Consider the following 8,309-nt stretch of genomic DNA (forward strand, 5'->3'; position numbering starts at 1 on the left):
TCTAAGTTCCGAAATCGTCAGAATTTTCTAAGTACCGAAATCGTCGGAATTTTTCTAAGTAAAGAAATCGTCAGAATTTTTCGAAGTACCAAAATCAACAGAATTTTTCTAAGTACCGAAATCGACAGAATTTTTCTAAGTACCGAAATCAACAGAATTTTTCTAAGTACTCAAATCGACAGAATTTTTCTAAGTACCGAAAACGTCAGAAATTTTCTAAGTACCGAAGACTTCTGAATGTTTTCTAAGTGCCGAAATCGACAGAACTTTTCTAAGTACCGAAAACGTCAGATATTTTTTAAGTACCGAGAAGGTCAGAAATTTTCTAAGTACCAAAATCGACAGAATTTTTCTAAGTACCGAAATCGTCGGAATTTTTCTAAGTACCGAAATCGTCAGAATTTTTCTAAGTACCGAAGACTTCTGAATGTTTTCTAAGTACCGAAATCGTTTGAAATTTTCTAAATACCGAAAAGGTCAGAAATTTTCCAAGTACCGAAAAGGTCAGAAATTTTCTAAGTACTGAAATCGTCAGAATTTTTCTAAGTACCGAAATCATCAGAATTTTTCTAAGTTCCGAAATCGTCAGAATTTTCTAAGTACCGAAATCGGCAGAATTTTTCTAAGTACCGAAGACTTCTGAATGTTTTCTAAGTACCGAAATCGACAGAACTTTTCTAAGTACCGAAATCGGCAGAATTTTTCTAAGTACCGAAAACTTCTGAATGTTTAATAAGTATCGAAATCGTAAGAATTTTTCGGTACTTATACCGAAAACGTCAGAAATTTTCTAAGTACCGAAGACTTCTGAATGTTTTCTAAGTACCGAAATCGACAGAACTTTTCTAAGTACCGAAAACGTCAGATATTTTTTAAGTACCGAGAAGGTCAGAAATTTTCTAAGTACCAAAATCAACAGAATTTTTCTAAGTACCGAAATCATCAGAATTTTTCTAAGTACCGAAAACGACAGAAATTTTCTAAGTACCTAAAACTTCTGATTGTTTTCTAAGTACCGAAATCGGCAGAATTTTTCTAAGTACCGAAATCATCAGAATTTTTCTAAGTTTCGAAATCGTCAGAATTTTCTAAGTACCGAAATCGTCAGAATTTTTCTAAGTAAAGAAATCGTAAGAATTTTTCTAAGTACCAAAATCAACAGAATTTTTCTAAGTTCCGAAATCGTCAGAATTTTCTAAGTACCGAAATCGTCGGAATTTTTCTAAGTAAAGAAATCGTCAGAATTTTTCTAAGTACCAAAATCAACAGAAATTTTCTAAGTACCGAAATCGACAGAATTTTTCTAAGTACCGAAATCAACAGAATTTTTCTAAGTACTGAAATCGACAGAATTTTTCTAAGTACCGAAAACGTCAGAAATTTTCTAAGTACCGCAAACTTCCGAGTCTTTTCTAAGTACCGAAATCGACAGAATTTTTCTAAGTACCGAAATCAACAGAATTTTTCTAAGTACTGAAATCGACAGAATTTTTCTAAGTACCGAAAACGTCAGAAATTTTCTAAGTCACGAAGACTTCTGAATGTTTTCTAAGTACCGAAATCGACAGAACTTTTCTAAGTACCGAAAACGTCAGATATTTTATAAGTACCGAGAAGGTCAGAAATTTTCTAAGTACCTAAATCGACAGAATTTTTCTAAGTACCGAAATCGTCGGAATTTTTCTAAGTACCAAAATCAACAGAATTTTTCTAAGTACCAAAATCAACAGAATTTTTCTAAGTACCGAAATCATCAGAATTTTTCTAAGTACCGAAAACGACAGAAATTTTCTAAGTACCGAAAACTTCTGATTGTTTTCTAAGTACCGAAATCGGCAGAATTTTTCTAAGTACCGAAATCATCAGAATTTTTCTAAGTTTCGAAATCGTCAGAATTTTCTAAGTACCGAAATCGTCAGAATTTTTCTAAGTAAAGAAATCGTAAGAATTTTTCTAAGTACCGAAATCAACAGAATATTTCTAAGTTCCGAAATCACCAGAATTTTTCTAAGTACCGAAATCGTTTGAAATTTTGTAAATACCGAAAAGGTCAGAAATTTTCTAAGTACCGAAATCATCAGAATTTTTCTAAGTACCGAAATCGTCGGAATTTTTCTAAGTACCGAAATCGTCGGAATTTTTCTAAGTAAAGAAATCGTCAGAATTTTTCTAAGTACCGAAAAGGTCAGAAATTTTCCAAGTACCGAAAAGGTCAGAAATTTTCTAAGTAACGAAAACGTCAGAAATTATCTAAGTACCGAAAACTTCTGATTGTTTTCTAAGTACCGAAATCGTCAGAATTTTTCTAAGTACCGTAAAGGTCTGAAATTTTCCAAGTTTTAAAAAGGTCAGAAATTTTCTAAGTACCGAAATCGTCAGAAATTTTCTAAGTACCGAAATCATCAGAATTTTTCTAAGTACCGAAATCGTCAAAATTTTCTAAGTACCGAAATCATCGGAATTTTTTTAAGTAAAGAAATCGTAAGAATTTTTCTAAGTACCAAAATCAACAGAATTTTTCTAAGTACCTAAATCGACAGAATTTTTCTAAGTACCGAAATCGTCGGAATTTTTCTAAGTACCGAAATCGTCAGAATTTTTCTAAGTACCGAAATCGTCAGAATTTTTCTAAGTACCGAAATCATCAGAATTTTTCTAAGTTCCGAAATCGTCAGAATTTTCTAAGTACCGAAATCGTCGGAATTTTTCTAAGTAAAGAAATCGTCAGAATTTTTCTAAGTACCAAAATCAACAGAATTTTTCTAAGTCCCGAAATCGGCAGAATTTTTCTAAGTACCGAAAACTTCTGAATGTTTAATAAGTATCGAAATCGTAAGAATTTTTCGGTACTTATACCGAAAACGTCAGAAATTTTCTAAGTACCGAAGACTTCTGAATGTTTTCTAAGTACCGAAATCGACAGAACTTTTCTAAGTACCGAAAACGTCAGATATTTTTTAAGTACCGAGAAGGTCAGAAATTTTCTAAGTACCAAAATCAACAGAATTTTTCTAAGTACCGAAATCATCAGAATTTTTCTAAGTACCGAAAACGACAGAAATTTTCTAAGTACCGAAAACTTCTGATTGTTTTCTAAGTACCGAAATCGGCAGAATTTTTCTAAGTACCGAAATCATCAGAATTTTTCTAAGTTTCGAAATCGTCAGAATTTTCTAAGTACCGAAATCGTCAGAATTTTTCTAAGTAAAGAAATCGTAAGAATTTTTCTAAGTACCAAAATCGACAGAATTTTTCTAAGTTCCGAAATCGTCAGAATTTTCTAAGTCCCGAAGTCGGCAGAATTTTTCTAAGTACCGAAGACTTCTGAATGTTTTCTAAGTACCGAAATCGACAGAACTTTTCTAAGTACCGAAAACGTCAGATATTTTTGAAGTACCGAGAAGGTCAGAAATTTTCTAAGTACCAAAATCAACAGAATTTTTCTAAGTACCGAAATCAACAGAATTTTTCTAAGTACCGAATTCGACAGAATTTTTCTAAGTACCGAAATCAACAGAATATTTCTAAGTTCCGAAATCACCAGAATTTTTCTAAGTACCGAAATCGTTTGAAATTTTGTAAATACCGAAAAGGTCAGAAATTTTCTAAGTACCGAAATCATCAGAATTTTTCTAAGTACCGAAATCGTCGGAATTTTTCTAAGTACCGAAATCGTCGGAATTTTTCTAAGTAAAGAAATCGTCAGAATTTTTCTAAGTACCGAAAAGGTCAGAAATTTTCCAAGTACCGAAAAGGTCAGAAATTTTCTAAGTAACGAAAACGTCAGAAATTATCTAAGTACCGAAAACTTCTGATTGTTTTCTAAGTACCGAAATCGTCAGAATTTTTCTAAGTACCGTAAAGGTCTGAAATTTTCCAAGTTTTAAAAAGGTCAGAAATTTTCTAAGTACCGAAATCGTCAGAAATTTTCTAAGTACCGAAATCATCAGAATTTTTCTAAGTACCGAAATCGTCAAAATTTTCTAAGTACCGAAATCATCGGAATTTTTTTAAGTAAAGAAATCGTAAGAATTTTTCTAAGTACCAAAATCAACAGAATTTTTCTAAGTACCTAAATCGACAGAATTTTTCTAAGTACCGAAATCGTCGGAATTTTTCTAAGTACCGAAATCGTCAGAATTTTTCTAAGTACCGAAATCGTCAGAATTTTTCTAAGTACCGAAATCATCAGAATTTTTCTAAGTTCCGAAATCGTCAGAATTTTCTAAGTACCGAAATCGTCGGAATTTTTCTAAGTAAAGAAATCGTCAGAATTTTTCTAAGTACCAAAATCAACAGAATTTTTCTAAGTCCCGAAATCGGCAGAATTTTTCTAAGTACCGAAAACTTCTGAATGTTTAATAAGTATCGAAATCGTAAGAATTTTTCGGTACTTATACCGAAAACGTCAGAAATTTTCTAAGTACCGAAGACTTCTGAATGTTTTCTAAGTACCGAAATCGACAGAACTTTTCTAAGTACCGAAAACGTCAGATATTTTTTAAGTACCGAGAAGGTCAGAAATTTTCTAAGTACCAAAATCAACAGAATTTTTCTAAGTACCGAAATCATCAGAATTTTTCTAAGTACCGAAAACGACAGAAATTTTCTAAGTACCGAAAACTTCTGATTGTTTTCTAAGTACCGAAATCGGCAGAATTTTTCTAAGTACCGAAATCATCAGAATTTTTCTAAGTTTCGAAATCGTCAGAATTTTCTAAGTACCGAAATCGTCAGAATTTTTCAAAGTAAAGAAATCGTAAGAATTTTTCTAAGTACCAAAATCAACAGAATTTTTCTAAGTTCCGAAATCGTCAGAATTTTCTAAGTACCGAAATCGTCGGAATTTTTCTAAGTAAAGAAATCGTCAGAATTTTTCTAAGTACCAAAATCAACAGAAATTTTCTAAGTACCGAAATCGACAGAATTTTTCTAAGTACCGAAGACTTCTGAATGTTTTCTAAGTACCGAAATCGACAGAACTTTTCTAAGTACCGAAAACGTCAGATATTTTATAAGTACCGAGAAGGTCAGAAATTTTCTAAGTACCAAAATCACCAGAATTTTTCTAAGTACCGAAATCAACAGAATTTTTCTAAGTACCGATAACGTCAGAAATTTTCTAAGTACCGAAATCGTCTGAATTTTTCTAAGTACCGAAATCATTTGAAATTTTGTAAATACCGAAAAGGTCAGAAATTTTCTAAGTCCCGAAATCGTCTGAATTTTTCTAAGTACCGAAATCGTTTGAAATTTTCTAAATACCGAAAAGGTCAGAAATTTTCTAAGTACCGAAAAGGTCAGAAATTTTCCAAGTACCGAAAAGGTCAAAAATTTTCTAAATACTGAAATCGTCAGAATTTTTCTAAGTACCGAAATCATTCGAATTTTTCTAAGTACCGTAAAGGTCAGAAATTTTCCAAGTACCGAAATCGACAGAACTTTTCTAAGTACCGAAAACGTCAGATATTTTTTAAGTACCGAGAAGGTCAGAAATTTTCTAAGTACCAAAATCAACAGAATTTTTCTAAGTACCGAAATCAACAGAATTTTTCTAAGTACCGAATTCGACAGAATTTTTCTAAGTACCGAAATCAACAGAATATTTCTAAGTTCCGAAATCACCAGAATTTTTCTAAGTACCGAAATCGTCTGAATTTTTCTAAGTACCGAAATCGTTTGAAATTTTCTAAATACCGAAATGGTCAGAAATTTTCTAAGTACCGAAAAGGTCAGAAATTTTCCAAGTACCGAAAAGGTCAGAAATTTTCCAAGTTCCGAAATCGTCAGAATATTCTAAGTACCGAAATCAGCAGAATTTTTCTAAGTACCGAAATCGTCAGAATTTTTCTAAGTAAAGAAATCGTAAGAATTTTTCTAAGTACCAAAATCAACAGAATTTTTCTAAGTACCGAAATCGTCGGAATTTTTCTAAGTAAAGAAATCGTCAGAATTTTTCTAAGTACCAAAATCAACAGAAATTTTCTAAGTACCGAAATCGACAGAATTTTTCTAAGTACCGAAATCAACAGAATTTTTCTAAGTACTGAAATCGACAGAATTTTTCTAAGTACCGAAAACGTCAGAAATTTTCTAAGTCACGAAGACTTCTGAATGTTTTCTAAGTACCGAAATCGACAGAACTTTTCTAAGTACCGAAAACGTCAGATATTTTATAAGTACCGAGAAGGTCAGAAATTTTCTAAGTACCGAAATCGTCAGAATTTTCTAAGTACCGAAATCGTCGGAATTTTTCTAAGTAAAGAAATCGTAAGAATTTTTCAAAGTACCAAAATCAACAGAATTTTTCTAAGTACCTAAATCGACAGAATTTTTCTAAGTACCGAAATCGTCGGAATTTTTCTAAGTACCAAAATCAACAGAATTTTTCTAAGTCCCGAAATCGGCAGAATTTTTCTAAGTACCGAAGACTTCTAAATGTTTTCTAAGTACCGAAATCGACAGAACTTTTCTAAGTACCGAAAACGTCAGAAATTTTCTAAGTCACGAAGACTTCTGAATGTTTTCTAAGTACCGAAATCGACAGAACTTTTCTAAGTACCGAAAACGTCAGATATTTTATAAGTACCGAGAAGGTCAGAAATTTTCTAAGTACCAAAATCAACAGAATTTTTCTAAGTACCGAAATCGTCAGAATTTTTCTAAGTACCGATAACGGCAGAAATTTTCTAAGTACCGAAATCGTCGGAATTTTTCTAAGTACCGAAATCGTCTGAATTTTTCTAAGTACCGAAATCGTTTGAAATTTTGTAAATACCGAAAAGGTCAGAAATTTTCTAAGTACCGAAAAGGTCAGAAATTTTCCAAGTACCGAAAAGGTCAGAAATTTTCCAAGTTCCGAAATCGTCAGAATATTCTAAGTACCGAAATCGGCAGAATTTTTCTAAGTACCGAAATCGTCAGAATTTTTCTAAGTAAAGAAATCGTAAGAATTTTTCTAAGTACCAAAATCAACAGAATTTTTCTAAGTACCGAAATCGTCAGAATTTTTCTAAGTACTGAAATCATCAAAATTTTTCTAAGTTCCGAAATCGTCTGAATTTTCTAAGTACCGAAATCGTCGGAATTTTTCTAAGTAAAGAAATCGTCAGAATTTTTCTAAGTACTGAAATCGACAGAATTTTTCTAAGTACCGAAAACGTCAGAAATTTTCTAAGTCACGAAGACTTCTGAATGTTTTCTAAGTACCGAAATCGACAGAACTTTTCTAAGTACCGAAAACGTCAGATATTTTATAAGTACCGATAACGTCAGAAATTTTCTAAGTCCCGAAATCGTCTGAATTTTTCTAAGTACCGAAATCGTTTGAAATTTTCTAAATACCGAAAAGGTCAGAAATTTTCTAAGTACCGAAAAGGTCAGAAATTTTCCAAGTACCGAAAAGGTCAAAAATTTTCTAAATACTGAAATCGTCAGAATTTTTCTAAGTACCGAAATCATTCGAATTTTTCTAAGTACCGTAAAGGTCAGAAATTTTCCAAGTACCGAAATCGACAGAACTTTTCTAAGTACCGAAAACGTCAGATATTTTTTAAGTACCGAGAAGGTCAGAAATTTTCTAAGTACCAAAATTACCAGAATTTTTCTAAGTACCGAAATCAACAGAATTTTTCTAAGTACCGAATTCGACAGAATTTTTCTAAGTACCGAAATCAACAGAATATTTCTAAGTTCCGAAATCACCAGAATTTTTCTAAGTACCGAAATCGTCTGAATTTTTCTAAGTACCGAAATCGTTTGAAATTTTGTAAATACCGAAAAGGTCAGAAATTTTCTAAGTCCCGAAATCGTCTGAATTTTTCTAAGTACCGAAATCGTTTGAAATTTTCTAAATACCGAAAAGGTCAGAATTTTTCTAAGTACCGAAAACGTCAGAAATTTTCTAAGTACCGAAGACTTCTGAATGTTTTCTAAGTACCGAAATCGACAGAATATTTCTAAGTACCGAAAACGTCAGATATTTTCTAAGTACCGAAAAAGTCAGAAAATTTCTAAGTACCGAAATCGGCAGAATTTTTCTAAGTACCGATAACTTCTGAATGTTTAATAAGTATCGAAATCGTAAGAATTTTTCTAAGTACCGAAATCGGCAGAATTTTTCTAAGTACCGAAAACGTCAGAAATTTTCTAAGTACCGAAAACTACTGAGTCTTTTCAAAGTACCGAAAAAGGCAGAAATTTTCTAAGTACCGAGAACATCGGAAATTTTCTAAGTACCGAAAACGTCTGAAATTTTCAGAGTACCGAAAAAGGCAGAAATTTTCTAAGTACCGAAAACTTCTGAATGT

Source organism: Parasteatoda tepidariorum, unplaced genomic scaffold (assembly GCF_982258835.1).
Source record: "Parasteatoda tepidariorum strain Cologne lab strain unplaced genomic scaffold, Ptep-v5.0 scaffold_85, whole genome shotgun sequence".
Classification (NCBI taxonomy): Eukaryota; Metazoa; Arthropoda; class Arachnida; order Araneae; family Theridiidae; genus Parasteatoda; species Parasteatoda tepidariorum.